The following is a 19,864-nucleotide window of genomic DNA, read 5'->3' on the forward strand; positions in this document are numbered from 1 at the left end:
ATGTTCAATAAATAAATACTTATTTACAAAGGCATTTAGAGTTCTCTGAAGTTACAAAAAAGCAAATGGCGAGTCTTGTTTTCTTTGCATTTCTATTATTTGGGGGGAGGGAACATTTCTTATTTAGCCGTGCTATCATAATACATACTCAGAGTATGTGCTCTCACATTGCAATTTCCACCAAGAAGGCCAGCCACTGCCAATAAGTGTGGTGAAACCCAAATACATTCCCTCGTGCTGCGTTTTTGTGGCTAGAACCTTTTATAGTAATAGCGTACCAAAATAACAACCAGATGAAAATACAAATGTGTGTTGTAGACCCTTAGCATCCATGCTTTTATTCTTGGCTCACTCAGAACAAAAAAGAAGTCTTTCTGTTCTCCATAGCATCTCTGCAATATTCTAAGTGATAAAGAAGAATGGTTGTCAGGATCCGTGGATAAACAAACAAAATGAAAATACAAAACAACACTACAGAATTGTGAGACAGTGAAAGCAGCCATTGTTCAGGGGCATAAAGCAGCCTGGACAGGCTGGCTAAACTCCTGGGCATCTTTACGCTTCCTCTGCAGAGCTGCTTTTGTTCCCATCCGAGGTGGTAATTAATGCTCATTAGCATACATTAGCAAATGTTAATCAGTGTCTTCTAGAGAACAAAAGGCAGTGGGGGCAGGGAAGAGTCACAGTTGAAGGCTTGGTGGTGAGGGAGGTGTTGCCGCTGAAGACACAGAGAGAAGACATGGGACTGGAACTTATAGTTTCCTGGAATTTAGAAGATCTGTCTTTATGACAAATAGTATCAGCACTGAGAAGGATAGAGTGATACAGTTTTTTTTTTTTTTTCCTAAAAAAAAGGGGGGGAGGGGAAATCAAATCTTTATCTGAAATGAATAATTATTTTTCTGCCCTTTCGTTACTTGGGGGAAGTCACACTTTTATAGGACTTATTACCCAGCTAAGAGGAGTATTAGTGAACACAGTCATCACTTAATGAAAAAGAAACTGAAAGCTAGGTGTCCTCATAAATTTATAAGAATTGTGACCATTCATCCATCCCAATTTTTCCCCCACAGGTTTAACTCATAATGTTCAGTAAGACTAAACCAATAAGTGATTTCTAAATGGCCCGTAATGTAATTAAAATAGCTAATATAGAATGTGGTACTCATGTTAATTTACATCCCAGGGGAAGCTAGTGGCATCTGAATATTCTAGTTAGCATTCCACAGTGTTAGAATGGAGACTACACATCTGAAAAACTAGCCGGAAACACTTCAGCCCTCTCTATCCCAGCTTAACATCAAATGGTTTGGTAATTTGAATAATGTCCATTAGAAATTAATTTTATGAATTAAATGTGATCAAAAGAGGTAGTTTGGGTACAAATATTATTTCTGCCCTCTTTCCTGGTCAGAACATATACTGACTTTGATATCCTTTTGGAATAGTAGGTATTCTTTGATCCAGGAGTCCCAGACAGTGCTTTGTTTTACTCTTAATGAAGGATTTGATTGCCTAATAAAACTGTTATGAAATAGACATATTATTCCCATTTTCCTGATGAGAAATCAGAGAGCTAGAGAGTATAAGTGGGTAGATGGCCTCAGTTCACAAAGAAAGTAAATGGCAGATTTTACTTTTACCTTGAAGTCACCCAAAACCCATTACCAAGGCCTACTTATTTTATATCTGGTAGGGAATAGACCGATGTGAGCATTGGGAACATAAGGTTAAGGGAGTAATTCTATAAACTGGGGCCCACTGTTCTGATTCCCATGTATTCCCTTTTTAAAAAAGAGATGCACCTGTAGCCCTGCCTGGTTTAAGTCAACAGGCTATGTTACGTTTCTCAGCAAAAGACCTGTTATCTGCAGGATAAATGCAGGCCTAAAATGCCAATAAGAAGATCAAGTTACTCTGAAGGGGAGTGAGGAGACTTTTGTGACCTTTACCTAGACCAGGTCCCAGAACTCAAGGAGATAAAGATAATTCCCCTTACCATAAAATCTGTGAGAACAGGTTTCAATTAGAGCCAGTGTCATGGACCAAAATCACCTAGAGTTGTCATGTGCTATAGGGACTTGAAAGTCTGCTGTCAGTCGGGGTGGGGTGGGAGGGTGAGAGAAGAATGGAGAACTTTAAATTATGTAGAAGGAAATGAGAGGTGGGGGGGGGTATGGAAAATGGTGGAATGAGACAGACATCATTACCCTATGTACATGTATGATTACACGAATGGTATGAATCTACATCGTGTATGATCATAGAAACGAAATGATGTACCCCATTTATGTATAATGAATCAAAATGCAGTCTGTAAAAAGTAAATAAATAACTAAAGAAAAAAAAAAAAAAAGCCAGGAGGTGAACTTGTGTGGAATATTCTGGAAACTTCCTTGATGTTAGGGAACAAACAGATGAGGATGGTGAGAACATGAGGTTAAGCGAATAAGGTTATCAAATGGGTTTACCTGCAGCCCTGCCTGGCCTCAGTACACAGGATATGTCACATTCCTCAGCAAATTACCTGGAGAAATGCAGGCCCAAGATAATGTTGATAAGAGAAACCCAAGTTACCCTGAAGGAGGAGACTTTTGTGACCAGAATCCTGATCCTCTAGGAGATAAGGATAGTTCCTCCTCAAGTCTGTAAGAATATATGTTTAAGAATCTAATTAGAACCGATCAGCTTGGGCCAAGAAAACTTAAGAGTTGCCATGACAGTGGGGACTGGAAAGTCTGATCTACGCTGCCGTCATTCAAAAGTCAAGAGGTAGATCTGGGCAGGACTCTCTGGTTACTTCTCTAGGATCCCCAATAAAACTGGAGTGCTGGAGAGGCACACTGTCCCTTTCCTCTCTGAGAGGGCCCACTCTTGCCCTTGAGAGTGTCCTTTTCCCCTTTGCTATCCCTTCAATAAACTCATTCCCATTACTCTGAGCAACATGTCTGAAATCTTTCTGACTTGGTTGCAAGGATCAGGGGTATAATATAATGTACAGCTGCTCCCCCGCCCTTTACACTGCAGTCATTTCCCCGGCTCCCAACTTATAACCTAGCTTGTCAGTCTGTGAACATCCTAGCTGGCTATTAGTTCATCAGTCAGCCTGCAAGTGTCCTTCTCCATGATTGGTCCCCTGTTAGCCCAAGGAATTCGACTGCTTAAGAATAGCTCCCCCGCCATTTTCTCTCTCTCTTCTCCTTACTTTCATGCTTTCTCCTCCTGCCTTTTCACTCTCTCTTGTGCATGCGTGCTCTCTCTCTCTCTCTCTCTCTCTCTCTCTCTCTCTCTCTCTCTCTCTCTCTCTCTCTCTCTCTCTTCCTCTCATTTTCTCTCTTACCCTGCAGGGAGACACTCTGCCTGTTTGCTTAATAAACTCTCTTATGTGAGTTCCCACGTCCGGAGTGGTTTCTGGGTTCTTACAAGGGGTTGAAGAGGGGGTTTTCACATTGCCTCCATTTCTCAAAAGTCCCCCACTCTGTAACACTGGGATTCCCAAATAAAACTGCAAGGCAGGTGTGTGCTTTCCCTCTTCTCTGAGTGGTCCCACTCTCTCCCTTGAGAGTGACCCTTTTCCCCTTTCCCATCCTGTCTATAAACTCATGAATATTCCTCTGAGTGACATGTGTGAAATATTTCCAGCATGATTGTGCAATCAGGATCTGAAGAGGGGATCTCCTTGATGCCTGGGTTTTGTGGCAGGCCTCTGCTCTGTAACAGTATTTTTGATCTGTTTTTCATCATGACCACTGTCAACACCACAGGCAAGTTGCCATCTACTCTTTCCTGGAACACTGGCTTAGGCGCCCTCGCCCTAAGAAAGCCATTCTCCAGGCTTTAGCCCACTGCATATGGTCATGAATGAACTTTTGCTTTTACTTGTCAGATTTTGTTTAGTCAATACAGATACTACAACCTTTCTGGATATCATCAATTGCCTCTTTATAAGACTTAATAAAATAAATGTTATCATCTTTATATTTCTGAAGCCTTGATAGAAGAATTAAAAGAAACCAAAAAGAAAGAAAGAAAGAAAGAAAGAAAGAAAGAAAGAAAGAAAGAAAGAAAGAAAGAAAGAAAGAAAGAAAGAAAGAAAGAGTGAGTAGAGGCTATCTTTTTTCTAACTTATGTGTACGGTACCTTTGTTTAGGATGAGATAACTATTTATGTGGGTTTGTCTCTGTCTTCTATTCTGTTCCACTGGTCTTCATATCTGTCTGGTGCCAATATCATACCATTTTTGTTACTATAGCTCTGTGGTATAATATAAGGTCAGGTATCATGATGTCTCCTGCTTTACTTTTTTTGTGAAGTACTGCTTTGGCTATTCGAGGCCTCTTGTTTTTCCAGATGAATCTCATGACTGTTTGGTCTGTTTCTAAGGAGGACGTCATTGGAATTTTAATAGGAATTTCATCAAATCTGTATAACACTTTTGGTAGTATGGCCATTTATTTGGATTATGTTAATTCTGCCTAGCCAAGAACATGGGAAATCTTTCCGTTTTCTAAGGTCTTCTTTCTTTGGTGTTCTGTAGTTTTCATTGTAGAGGTCTTTCACTTCTTTTGTTAGATTGATTCCAAGTTTGTTTTTTTTTTTTTTTTTTGAGGCTATTGTGAATGAAATAGTTTTCCTAAGTTCTCTTTCATCTGATTCATCATTGTTGTATAGGAAAGCAACTAATTTATGTTTGTTAAATTTATATCTTGCTACTTTGCTGAATTCACTTATTAATATTCATTATTTATTATTCCAGAAGTTTTCTGGCAATTAACAATGGCTAAGCTATGGAACCAACCTAGATGCCCTTCAACAGATGAATGGATTAAGAAAATGTGGTATATATACATATGGAATATTACTTAGCCATGAAGAAGACTGAAATAATGGCATTTGGCAGTAAATGGATGGAACTGAAGACTCTCATGCTAAGTGAAATAAGCCAGTCCCAAAAAAACAAAGGCTGAATATTCTCTCTCTGATATGTGGATGATGACACACATTAAGGGTAAGGGAAAGAAGAACAGAAGTTCTTTGGAGTAGACAAAGGGGAATGAAGGGAAGGGAGGGAGGATGGGAATAGGAAAGACAATACAATGAACAGAAATTTCCTATGTAGGTGCATGAATACAATGAAACTCCTCAGCATGTACAACTGCAAGAATGGAATCTTAATGAGAAGAAGTTATACTCCATGTATGCATAATATGTCAAAATACCATCATGTATACCTAAAAAGACCAAATTAAAAAAAATCAAAAGCAAAAGTTAGTTATAAAACAGAAAAAGAGGTAGGGGAGACTGGAGGAAGATGGCAGAATAGAGTGGTCACTTCACTAGTGAATCTATGGCTTAAACCAAGAAAAGCAGGCAAGCAGCTTTTCAACAAGGTGGGTGAATGATCACAAAGTAGGGAGGACTTTACTGGAATTTAATACTGAACACTCAAAACAGATCAGGGACTCAGGAGATCTTGTATAATAAAATAAGGGGGAAAGATACCAGCCCCACAGCTGCGATAGCAGCTGGAGGCACACACCAGAACAGCCCCTATGTGAATGCAGTCAAGCAATAAAGGAATTAATGAACCCCCATTCTTGGGAAGAATGAGGCATGTTGGTGTATGAAGAGCTTAGAGATCAGAGATGCTCATCAAAAAAAAAAAAAAAACCAAAAAAAAAACAGTAAGCTGTGCTGCACAGCATCCATGTATGGGATGGAAGCCACCATCTCTGTCCTGCAGCGGGCATGTAGGACAGCAGAAGGAGCCATTTTGCAGTTGTGATGTGGGGGCCAGCAGCTGGGGAAGTGATTACTGACAGACTGGAGTCTGGCCTAAAAAATGAGCCAGGCAAACACAGGCTGTATGACAGAGAGTGTGCCTAAGTGACCAGAAAATCAAGCATGGAGAGAGGTTTACATATGGAAATACTGGTCATGGAAACCCACCTGGCTTCTTCCTCCAATCCGGTTACTTGCAGGATTGGCTGGGAGAGAAATGCCTGACCGAGAATTTGAAAGGACGGCAGTGAGAGACATTGTGTTCAGAGACTGAATCAAAGACCAGGAATTGTGGGGTCTGCAGGTAAAGTAGTGGGCTAAGAACAGGCTCCTATAGCACATGAGTGGAACCCAGAGATTCCTGGGCTGCAGTCCTCCAATGTGAGGCCTTGGAGGTGCACTGACTTAAAATCTCCAAACCAGCGAAGAGACTGGAGCATACCTAAAACTACACCCTGTCTCCAGGAGTTCTGACTCCAGGACTAACCCTCTCTCTGTAGCAACCCCAACCATCCTGAGGAGCATCAAACTCCACACACCATCATCTAACTGCTGAGAAGGGAAGCTGAAAAACTTCTGAACTCCAGTGGAAACAATTGTTCATTGGGACTCCTTTTTTATCTTTTTCTCTCACATTTCTACCATTTTTGATACCAAGTACTTTTCATTCATCAGTTTATTGAGGATTGGGATGTCTAAATAGTATATTACAGTATTGTTTTGTATTCTTTTATTTTTACTTTTTTCTTTTTAAATTTTTTTTCTTTTTCTTTTTAAACTTTTTACTTTATATATATTTTCCCTCTCACCTGTTTCCCTGAATTCTCTTTCTCTCTTTTCTCCTGCTACTAGCCAACCTCTAATAATCTTTCACTCTTCCTGTAATTTCTTACTTCTATTTTTTCTCCTCCTTCCACGTAAACAACACATCCTACAACACTTTAGTTCTCTCTCTGTCCACCAATTGAAATTGTAAACCCTTTTGCAAACTTACTGTTTATATGGTAGACAATAATTGAACACATCCTTTATGTTTAATGCAACCAAACTATAGATGTCTTCATAGGAGCTATTTGGTTGAAGTCTACATATTGTTTGCAGTGGGTGCTGTTCATATTGGTCTCCCCTTTAAAGACAAGGTACTGGAAATCTTCAGGGACACTATAAGTCTACAGGGTAGAAACTCTGGCCTCAGATCCACACTGCAAGAAAAAACAAGGCAAAAAAGTGCCCCAAACAAACCATGATGCTCCAATAATAGAATCCATTGACAACACGGTAGAGGAAATATCAGAGGAGGAGTTTAGAATGTACATAGTTAAATGAATCCATGACATAAAGGACAATGTAAGGAGTGAAATCAGAGATAAATTTCAGGAGGTGGAAGATCACTTCAATAAAGAGATAGAGATTCTGAAAATAAATCAAGTAGAAATCCTTGAAATGAAGGAATCAATAAACCAAATTAATAATTCAATGGAAAGCATCACCAACAGACTAGACCACTTAGAAGACATAACCTTATGCAATGAAGAAAAAATATATAATCTTGAAAATAATGTTGACCATGCAGAGAAGATGGTAACAAGTCATGAGCAGAATTTCCAAGAATTTTATGGGATAACATGAAAAGGCCAAATTTAAGATTTATCAGGATAGATGAAGGAATGGAGATATAAATCAAAGGAATGCACAATCTTTTCAATGAAATATATCAGAAAAATTTCGAACCCTAAATAAGGAAATGGAAAATCAAATATAAGAGGCTTACAGGACCACAAATGTGCAAAATTAAAACAGACCCACACTAAGGCACATTGTAATGAAAATGCCTAACATACAGGCTGTGAGAGAAAAATATGAGATTATGTATTAGGGGGAAACCAACGTAGATCTCAGGTGATTTCTCAATCCAGACCCTCAAAGCTAGGAAGACCTGAAATACTATATATCAAGCTCTGAAAGAAATTGAATGCCAAACAAAAAATTCTATATCCAGCAAAATTAAGCTTCAACATTGACAATGAAATAAAAACCTTCCATGACAAACAAAAATTAAAAGAATTCACAACTAGTAAGCCTGCACTACAGAACATTCTGAACAAAATATTCCATAAAGACAAAATGAAAACAAAAAAAAAGTAAAACTAGTAAAGAGAGGAACTACACTAAAGGAGAAACTAGTTCATTTTAAAAACTAAAAATAAACCAAAATGACCAGGACTACAAATCATATCTCAAAAACAACCTTGAATGTTAATGACCTAAACTAATCAATCAAAAGAAAAAGACTGGCAGATTGGACTGAAAAACAAAACCCAACAATATACTCTCTCCAGGAGACTTACCTTACAGGCAAAGTCACAGACTAAAGGTGAAAAGATTGGAAAAAAACATCACTCACATGGAACGCATAAACAAGCAGGGGGTTCTATCCTCATATCAGATAAAGTGGACTTCAAGCCAAAGTTAATCAGAAGGGACAGAGAAGGATATTTCATACTGCTTAAGGGAATCACACATCAGCAAGGCATAACAATCATAAATATTTATGCCCCTAAAAATGGAGCATCTACATACATCAAACAAAACCTTCTCACTTTCAAGAATCAAACAGACCACAACATAATACTGAGTGACCTTAACATACCTCTCTCACTACCAGATAGATCCTCCAAACAAAAACTAAACAAAGGAGGTATAGAACTAAATAATACAATCAATAATTTAGACCTAACAGATATCTATAGATATTTCATCCATCAATGAACAAATGAACTTTCTTCTCAGCAGCACATGAATCCTTCTCTAAAATAGACCATATCTTGTGCCACAAAACAAGTCTTGGCAAATACCAAAAAAAAAAAAAAAAAAAAAATAGAGATAATACCTTGCATTCTAGCAGATCATAATGGAATGAAATTAGAAATTAATGATAACATAAAAATAGAAGCTACTCTAACAACTGGAGACCAAATAATATGCTATTGAATGACAAATGGAGAGCGGAAGAAATCAAGGATGAAATTGAAAAATACTTGGAGGTAAATGAGAATAGTGATTCTACATATCAAAGTCTCTTGGATACTATGAAGGTAGTGCTAAGAGGAAAGTTCATTTCATGGAGCTCATTCATTACCAAAAACACTGCACAGATTCAATGCAATTCCTATTAAAATCCCAATGATATTCTTCATAGAAATAGAAAAAGCAATCATGAAATTTATTTGGAAAAATAAGAGGCCTGTAGAATAGCCAAAGCAATCCTTAGCAAGAGAAGTGAAGCAGGAGGCATCACAATACTAGAGAGCTATAATAACAAAAATGGTATGGTATTGGCACCAAAACAGACATGAAAACCAATGGTACAGAATAGAAGACATGGAGACAAACCCACATAAGTACAATTTTCTCATACTAGACAAATGTGCCAAAAACATACATTGGAGAAAAGATGGCCTATTCAACAAAAAATGGCCTAACGTTACATCTCAAAGTCCTAGAAAAAGAAGAACAAATCAACACCAAAAGCAGTAGACAATGAGAAATAATTAAAATCAGCACTGAAATCAATGAAATTGAAGCAAAAGAAACAATTCAAAAAATTGACAAAATGTTGGTTCTTTGAAAAAACAAATAAAATTGATAAACCCTTAGCCACACTAATGAAGAGAAAGAGGCAGAAAACTCAAATTACTAAAATTTGTGATGAAAAAGGAAAAAAACACAACAGACATTACTCAAATACAGAAGACAATCAGAAACTATTTTGAAAATTTATACTCCAATAAAATATAAAATCTTGAAGACATCAACAAATTTCTGGATACATATGACCTACCCAAACTGAATCAGGAGGACATACACAATTTAAACACATTGATTTCAAGCAATGAAATAGAAGACACTATCAAAAGCCTACCATGAAAGAAAAGTCTAGCCCCAGAGCGATTCTCAGCTGAGTTCTAAAAGACCTTTAAAGAAGAATATTCCTCAAATTATTCCATGAAATAGAAAAGGAGGGAACCCTTCAAAACTCATTCTATGAAGCTAGTATCTCCCTGATACCTGAACCACACAGACACATCAAGAAAAGAAAACTTCAGACCAATATCCCTGATGAACATAGATGCAAAAATTCTTAATAAAATTCTGTCAAATCACATACAAAAGCATATTAAGAAGATAGTGCACCATAATCAAGTAAAGTTCATCCCAGGGATGCAAGGTTGGTTCAACATATCGAAATCAATAAATATAATACATCACATCAATATACTTAAAGACAAGAATCATACAATTATCTCAATAGATTCAGAAAAAGCATTTGACAAAATACAGCACCCATTCATGTTTAAAACACTAGAAAAACAAGGGATAGCAGGAACATAACTCCACATTGTAAAAGCTATCTATGCTAAGCCCAAGGCCAACATCATTCTAAATGGAGAAAAATTGAACGCATTCCCTCCAAGAACTGCAATAAGACAAAGATGCCCCCTTTCATCACTTTTCTTCCACACTGTCCTTGAAACTCCTGTCAGAGCAATAAGACAGAAGAAAGAAATTAAAGGGATACTAAAAGAAGAACTAAAACTATTCCTAGTTGCTGGTGACATGATTCTACATTTAGAAGATTCAAATAATTCCATCAGAAAATTACTATAATTAATAAATGAATTCAACAAAGTAGCAGGATATAAAATTAACACTCATAAATCATGTAAATCAAATGCATTCCTATATATCAGTGATACATCCACTGTAAGAGATATTAGGAAAACTGCCCCTTTCATAATAGTCTCAAACAAACTTGGGAATCAATCTAACAAAAGAGGTGAAAGACCTCTACAATGAAAACTACAAAACACTAAAGAAAGAAATTGAAGATCTCCCATGCTATTGGATAGGCTGAATTAACATTGTCAAAATGGCCATACTACCAAAAACGCTGCACAGATTCAATGCAACTCCTATTAAAATCCCAATGATATTCTTCATAGAAATAGGAAAAGCAATCATGAAATTTATTTGCAAAAGTAAGAGGCCTGTAGAATAGCCAAAGCAATCCTTAGCAAGAAAAGTAAAGCAGGAGGCATCACAATACTATAGAGCTATAATAGCAAAAATGGTATGGTATTGTCACCAAAACAGACATGAAAACCAATGGTACAGAATAGAAGACATGGAGACAAACCCACATAAGTACAATTTTCTCATACTAGACAAATGTGCCAAAAACATACATTGGAGAAAAGATGGCCTATTCAACAAATGGTGCTGGGAAAACTGGAAATCCGTTTGTAGCAAAATAAAATTAAACACCTATCTGTCCCCTGCAAAAAACTCAAGTCAAAGTGGATCAAGGACTCAGGCACTAGAATAGAGACCCTGCACCTAATAGAAGAAAAAGTAGACCCAAATCTCTACCATGTTAGCTTAGGAACTGAATTCTTCAAGAAGACACCTAAAGCACAAGAAATACAATCAAGAATCAATAAATGGGATGGAATCAAACTAAAAAGCTTCTTCACAGCAAAGGAAATAATAGATAATATGAGAGAGACAGCCTACAGAATGGGAGAAAATCTTTGCCACTTGCAACTCAGATAGAACATTTAATCTGCAGGATCTATAGATAACTAAAAAAAAACTTAACACCAGAAAAAAACAAATAATTCCATCAATAAGTAGGCTAAAGAACTGAACAGATACTTCACAGAAGAAGAAGTATGATTGGTCAACAAATATATGAAAAAATGTTCAACATTTTTAGCAATTAGAGAAATGCATATCAAAACTACTCTAAGATTTCATCTCACTCCTGTCAGAATGGCAATGACCAGGAAGATAAGCAACAATAAATGTTGGTGAGGATGTGGGGAAAAGGTACATTCATGCATTGCGGGAAGGACTGCGAATAGTTGCAACCACTATGGAAAGCAGTATGGAGATTCCTTAGAAAATTTGAAATGGAACTACAGTATGACCCAGTTATTCCACTCCTCAGCACATACCCCAAGGACTTAAAATCAGCATACTAATGCAGCCACATCAATGTTTATAGCTGCTCAATTCACAGTATCTAAACTACGGAACCAACATAGGTGCCCTTCAACAGACGAATGGATAAAGTAAATGTGGTATATACACAATAGCATATTACTCAGCCTTAAAGAAGAATAAAATTATGGCATTTGCCAGAAAATGGATAGAGCTAGAGAATATCATGCTAAGTGAAATAAGCCAATCCCAAAGAACCAAAGGTCAAATGTTTTCTCTGATTTGTGGATGCTTATTCACAATAAGGGGAGGGGGGGGCTAGGAAAGAATAGAGGTACTTTGGACTAGACAGAGGAGAGTGAAGGGAGAGGAGGGGGCACGGGGATAGAAAGGATAGTAGAATGAATCAGACATCATTACCCTATGTGCATATGTGATTACAAAACTGTTGTAATTCTACATTATGTACAACCTGAAGATTGAGAAGTTATGCTCCATTTATGCATGATATGTCAAAGTGCATTCTACTATCATGTATAACTTATTAGAACAAATTAAAAAAGAGTGGAAGTTTGGTATTCTTAAAAGAAGTATGTAAGGGTTTTTCAAGAATCACTAAAATCATTGTTAATTGTAAAATGGGATAAAAATCATTAACAATTTTTTTCTTAATGATTATTGCTATTGATAGAATGTTAATGTCCCCCAAATTCACACATTGAAATCTGACTTTCGATATGATGATATTAGATGTTTGGGATGTGATTAGGTTATGAATAGACTAGTATCCTTATAAAAGAGACTCCAGAGATTTCCTTCACCTCTTCCACCATGTAAAGACACAGCAAAAAGATGGCCATTTATGAATTAGAAAGCAGACTCTCACCATACACCAAATCTGCCAGTGACTGGGTGGTGCCAGTCTCCAGAAATACAAGAAGTAAAATCTATTGTTTATAAGCTACGCATACTATGACATTTTGTTACAGCAGCCTGAACAGACAAAGACAATGATATATTACATTTTGTATAAATAACGAATGCCTTGTTTTAAGCGAAGCCAGAAGGGGAACAGAGAATAAAAAAAGGTACATGATCACAGAGCACACACATGTGGGTGAAGGGCCAGGAGTGACCTACAGAGTGGTCTACAGAAATACAGAGTTAGAAAACAGCTCTAGAGAGGAGATCTAAGGGAAGAAAAGAAAGTAGTTACATTTTCTATCTTATATTGGGCAAAATTAGATCTTATACACAAGGGGAAAAAAATAAACTCATTTGTCCCACTTAAAAGAATACTCTAAACACCAGAAAAAAAAAAGGGGGGGGTGGGAACCATGCATTGGCATATGCTTGCTTCTGAATAGCAGGGGCAAAATGAGAGACTTTGGGGTCAAATATTTGTTAACTTGAAAATTAAAGAACATTGAACAAATGTAATGGATTTTATAGGAAGGATTAAATAAGAAATTAGGTATACATAGATTTTTCTTTAGTTGGATGGGAGATGAGAATGTTATACACAAATGTACTAATAAATTGTTTTTCCCAACAAATACATATTTAACTAACATAGACACTATGGGTACTATCATGAGAATAAAGAAAGGAGTTTCTATGAATGATCCTATTCCTGTGATCATTTTGGTCATGGCTGTTAAATATTTTAGTTGAAGAGTACAAGCGAGGATTTATTTATTTATTTATTTATTTATTTATGGTACTGGGGATTAAACCTAGAGGTGCTTATCCACTGAGCCACATTCCCAGTCGTTTGTATTTTTTATTTTGATACAGGGTCTCACTAAGTTGCTTAGGGACTCTCTAAATTGCTAAGGTTGGCCTTGAACTTGTGAACTTGATTTTCTTGCCTCAGCTGCTGGGGTTATAGGTGTGTGCCACCAAACTTGGCAGCATCAGGGGTTTCTAATTACCTTACTACCTGAAGTATATGAGAATCAAAAGTCCTCAAATTGTGTATCTCACAAGGGCCAACCAATTCTTTGATGAAATTGATAATAAAAAAAACAATATAGTCATAAGAATGAAAATACAGATATACAGTATGTGTGTGTGAGTATACATATACAAGCATATATATATATGTAAATATACACCCTACATAGCTGTTTTAAAAAAACTAAAAAATATTAAGACTCTTCTTGTGATGAGTAGTTTTTAACTACTCTCATTTAATTTCATGTTCATGACAAGATAATTAGATAATTTTTCTAGCATTACTTTACTAGTGATAAAACTGAGGTTTGGAAAAACAAAGTGACCTGCTAAAGCTTACAAAGCAAGAAAGTGGCCTGAATAGGGTTGAAAATCATAAGCATGAGTATAAATTCCAAGACTCCTATTCTTAATATAGTTCATGGGTCCTGTAAGGTGTAGCATTGTCTTCAATGTAGAAATATTTAAACTAACTCAGATTTATACTATGATTTTTCTGTGCCTGAAAAGACTGTATAGACATCAGTACATTCTACTTCAACTTCTCTAATATGTCGAAGAAACTGGATATACATAGGTAAAGCAATTTGCTAAAGATCCTATAACCAATAAATACATAAATAAGATTTCAATTCTGGTCTTTTGTTTCCACATCCAATGTTGTTTTCAGACCATGCTACTTCAGTTACATTCACTGCAAAAGACAGAACCCTGATTAATTCTGAGAATCTCTGCCTCCAAGATTACTTTGATGGAATCAGACAAATCTGCTAACATATAATTTAAATATATATTTAATTATTATATTATATAACATAAATAAATTTTTATCATATAAAAATATAAGAGAGAATGTGGCAAATTTCACCAGAGAAATACAGGCAAAAGACCTGCCCAAGAGAGGATTATGGGATCAGGGGGAAAGGTTCACTAGGGAGTTACAGGATATTTCCTTTGGTTAAATTTCAAAAATTTTGGGAAACGGAAGATACAAAAAAACCAAACATACATCTCACTATCTATTTCCTTTGTATTAATCCCAATTTCTTTAAGACCATGGTCATGCAGAATAGTTTATTTCCACAGTTGGCCTAGTACTGAGCAATATGAATAAGAAAGGGTTATTTTTCATCTGTGTCTTTAAGATGATTCATGTTGGCATTTGGCTCTAACAGAAAGAGCCTGTGTGTTTGAATCAGACAGCTTTGTTTGAGTTTTGGCCTTGCCACAATTTTATACCATTTTATATTTTGGATAATTTATTTAAGTTCCTCAGGGAAAGGAAGGAATAAAAACCATCATATGGGATTGCTGTGAGAACTAAATATGACAACAACAAATGCATGTAATATGCATAGTAGAGTAGCTGGCACAGAACAAAAGTTGCAGTAGTCTGTGAGGGCTTTTCAAATGCCTTCATACATGCATACCAATATTTGGCATTTTTGATCTAAAATTCTAGGTAAAGAAGACACTACTACTCTGAGTTTTACCTTAATATCATGGACTCCACAAGTAGGAAAAATGCCATAATGTTTAGCCTGACATGATACTAACTGGCATTTCACCAAAAGATAAAGAACAGAAATAAAAGATCACTCTAAAAATCTAAAAGATTCCAAAATATTATCTCCTGGTACTCTTAGCTCCTCTGACACACATGCCTGTGTATGATGTCAATCAACAGTGAAGTAGAGGCAGTCATATGACAACATTTGTCATCTGAGCCAAGAGTGAGTTTCACCATCCCATTTTTTCTTGTTTGCAATTGGAGGAGCAATTGTAGCACAGGCTTAGGCTAATCAATTAACAGGGGACCAGCAGCTATTGAGTCTTTCAGTGCTACAGAAGTTATAAAATCAGTCCCATACATAGGAATAGACAGGTGTCAATGCAGTCTGGAATGAGGGATCGGTATGGTCTCCCTCACCCAGCCTCAGAATCCCTTTTGTTGGCAGTATTCTAGAACCTAGAGGACAGATCATCCATGACTATGCAGCAACAGGAAGAAAGAAGAGGGGTGGGATGGGAGAGCACTTAGTAAGAACTTGACATCCTGAGACTTGGGACCTTGTCCTTGCTAACATATTCCGTATGTTGATTATTAGTGATTTATTTTGTTTTGTTTTCAGTTGATGGTAATCAGTTTTATCCCGATCTAACACCAGAAGGTTGAGACTTCAGATAATTGCAACTATCCCATCCTGCAAGGAAGGACAATGGCATAAGAGCTAAACCTGGTCTTCTAAGAGTCTGGTAGAAAAGAGGGGGAAAGCAGATGTTGGTGAAGAGAGAACCCTCTAAAGAGCAAATAATGCAAGTGCTCATTACTTTTTAATTCCTCATGGTGTGTCATCTTCAAAGAAAAGGCAGAGTAAAACACGATGTCCCTCAGTGCCTCTTTCTGCTCCCAAGAACCCAGCCAAGTTAAGGGAACAATAAGAGCCAGCCGGGATAGAATGTCCAATACATATGATCTTGAAGTGAAAGAATGGACATTTTTTTAAGCTGTCTGAGGTCACCCTCCCAGTTATCTTAACTCCCTAAGGTCACCCTCCCAGTCATCTCAACTCCCTAAGGTCACCCTCCCAGTAATGGGAACAAAGCTCTTAAAGCTGTTCCAAGAAACAGCCCCAAACAGAGAATAAAAGGGTAAATTGAGCCAGATAGCCAGATAGTGCTCAAACAGTATGATTACCAGAAACTATTGACCAGAATCTACGCCCTGTTGTAAAACATTGAGAAACATGTTGTATGTTATCAACAAACCCAGACCCCCTTTGAAATTTCCCGGCAGCTTTGTCCCCCTTTTCCCTTTCATGTGCGACCCCTCCCGATGTGTGGTTTCTGCCTTTATAAACCTACAAGATTTTCTGCTAGGGACTCGACTCCTCGAGTTGGGTCCCAGCGCACTGGAATAAACACCTCTTGCGGTTTGCATCAAGTGACGCCTCCTGCGGTTGATTGGGGTTGCCATCCATCCATGGGACAGAGTTGGGGTTTCCTTTTTGGGGCCTTACAGAAGGACACTGGTTTTCTCTCCAGTATGCTGGGAATTAGGACAAGTTCGTGTTATCTATAGAAAGCTGTGTGCCAGGACAGTTTCTTCTTGGGATGATGGTCACTCAAGGAACACAGCAAATTCATGATGTTACTGCTTCTGTAGCCTAACTATAAAACGCCTCTCCCTGCAGTAGCCAGTGCAGATCAGGGGACCCACGGAGAGGGAGGTTTTCATCCAGGTGGCCACCCCAGGAAAAACCATGTGAGGAGTAGGTGGTACTGCTTTCCTTTGAGGCACCAGAGAAACTGCAAGGAGGAGAGAGTCACCTGTTCAGCCCATCACTGCTGGACTTCCCAGCATGACCCCAGAGGCACTACATGAGGCAAAGGTGCATCTGTCCAAATGCTTTTAATAAGCATTTTCAAATAAACCTTCTATCTCATATTCCATTTCCGGTTATCTTTCTTGGCCTCTCAGCAACCTGTCTCACCATATTAGGACAACTGAGCTGTGAACAATATAGAAAGAATCACATCAGTATCGGACATGCCATATCACAATTCCAGAAAGTAAGACCATAGTACACTAAGCCCAGTTTCCTAATTCAATACACTATATTTCTCAAATGATTGAGGTTAGGACTAGAATTCAGATGGTAGCCTCAGAAACTATTCAGATTCCTAAATGCATTCAAGTATTCATAAGAAACTAATTCATGGCTCATAGAACTTCACTTCTGGCTCTTCAAAACCATCTTACCACTCAAACATCAAAATATCATCCTGTCTCATGAGTCATGGAATCTCACTGTGAATGTATTTGTATATAGTTGTGTGCAGGTAGGGGAGGAGACAGAGACACATACAAGAAAAAATTTTTTAAAGACTTAGTAAAAAAATTCAGAATCCTGGCTATCTTTCCACAACTTCTTCATGATTCTCAAGTATCTCTTTACAGTAAGTTAGTTCCAAAGAACAAATTGTGTCAATTGTCTGTGCTTGGTAAAGCTGTTTGCTTGCCCTGAAGCAAAATCATCAATAACCTTATGGATATGAGATTAACTTATTTTTTATTCATCAGCTCAGCCTGGCAGCACTGAGAGTATATTTTAGTGGGTATCATGGACAAAGGCCCAGAGTTTTCCTCTTCATTCTGTGGTGCTGAATCCTTCAAATGTCTCCAAACTACTTTTCCTATCTCCTAAATTCTGGAGGATTCCTAGCAGGGAGAAGCCAGGCAATGTTTCTCAAACTTTAATATACATCACTATTCTTGAAGAGCTTGTAAAAACACAGACTCCTGGGCCTCCCAGGAAGGTCTGGGTTCAGTAGGTCTAGGGTAGACCCAATAGTTGACTTTTCTAAAAACTTCCAGAGGAAGTTTTTGCTTATGGTGGGGCTGGTTCTCTGAGAACCACTGCTTCAGAATATCCTGATGGGCAGGGGAAAGTTAATAAGCACCTGCTGTCTTCTTTTAGGAATCATAATTCTCATGAACTAGAAATTGTATTTCTTTGTCTATCATTATGCCAATCTCACATCATCTTGATTACTGTAGTTTTATAATTAACCTTGAGGGCAAGTATATGCCTTCTAACTTGATTCCTCTTTTTCAAAGATTGTTTGCCTCTTGTAAGTCCTTTGGATTTTCATATAAACTTTAGGATCAACTTGTCAACTTATGCAGACATTTCCAAAAACCACCAAAGCTATTAATTGGAATTGTGTTCAATCTACAGATCAGCTTGGGGAGAATTGATATCTTAAGAAATATTAAATTTTCCAATTTGCAAATCAGGTACATACATTTTCTCCTACCCTCTTTAATTTCTTTCAATGTTTTGTAGTTTGTAAGATTCAAGTTTATCACTTTCATCAGATTTGTACCTAAGTACTTTGTAATTCTTATTCTTGATATTGCTAGTGATATTTTTTAAATCTCAATTTCTGATTGTTTATTGCTTATAGATATTGGTCTGTGGTTTTGTTTTCTTGGAGTGTCTTTGGTTATGGTATTAGAGTAATGCTGGCCACAGAGAAAGTTGGAAACTGCTTCCTCCTCCTCGATTTACTAGAAATGTTTATGCACAATTGGAATTATTTCTTCCTTAAGTGCTTGGTAGAATTCTCTAAAGCATCCATCAGACCTTGGGAGAGTTTGCAACCACGAATTCAATTTTATAAATAGATACAAGGCTATTAAGGTTGTCAATTTCTTATTGAGTGAGCTTTGATAAGTTATGTCTTACCAGTAATTGTTCAGTTTATCTTAGTTGCCAAATTTATTGGCAAGAGGTTTTCACGATATGACCTTATTGTTTTCATATCTGTAGAGATTTTGATCTCACCTCTTTCATTTCTGTTTTCTGTGATTAGGTGAATGAATATTTAATTAAAATTGTTACTTCCTCTTGATAAATTCTAGGTCTGGTCAGTGGTTTATCAGTTTTATTGATCTTAACAAGTTTTTGCATCCTTAATTTTCTCTTTTGTTTTTCTGTTTTCTATGTCATTTACGTCAGTTTTGGTCTTTATTACTTTCTTCTGCTTATTTCAGTTTTCATTTGCTTTTCTTTTTTTAGTTTCTAAGGTAAAACCTAAGATCACAGACTTTTCTAATATAGACACAGAATACTATAGGTTTTCTTTTAAATACTGCTTTCCTCTTTATAACTTGGTTCCTCTTTTTCAAAGATTATTTGCATCTTTAAAAATGTAGAGTGTTTTTGTGTTTGTTTATTTAAATTCAGTTCAAAACACATTGAAATGTCTCTCTTGATTTCTTATTTGACTTGTGCGTCATGACAAGTATGATATTTAGTTTCCAAATACTTGGGGATTTTTTTCCAGAAATTTTTGTATTGATTTCTAACTTAATTCCTTCTGTTGAAATATATTTTTTTATTATTTGAATCTTTTAAAATTTATTTTTGGCCTGGAATATGATTTATCTAGTTAAAGTTTCTGTATGCACTTGAAGAAAGTGTGTATCCTGCTTTTCTTAAGTGGAATGTTATATAAATATCAATTAGTTCAAAGTTGTTGATAGTGTTATGAAATTCTGTATGCTTACTGCTTCTTTTTCTTTGATTGTTCTATCAGTTATTGAGAAAAGGGCATT

The sequence above is a fragment of the Sciurus vulgaris genome, assembly GCF_902686455.1.
Source record: "Sciurus vulgaris genome assembly, chromosome: 15".
NCBI lineage: Eukaryota > Metazoa > Chordata > Mammalia > Rodentia > Sciuridae > Sciurus > Sciurus vulgaris.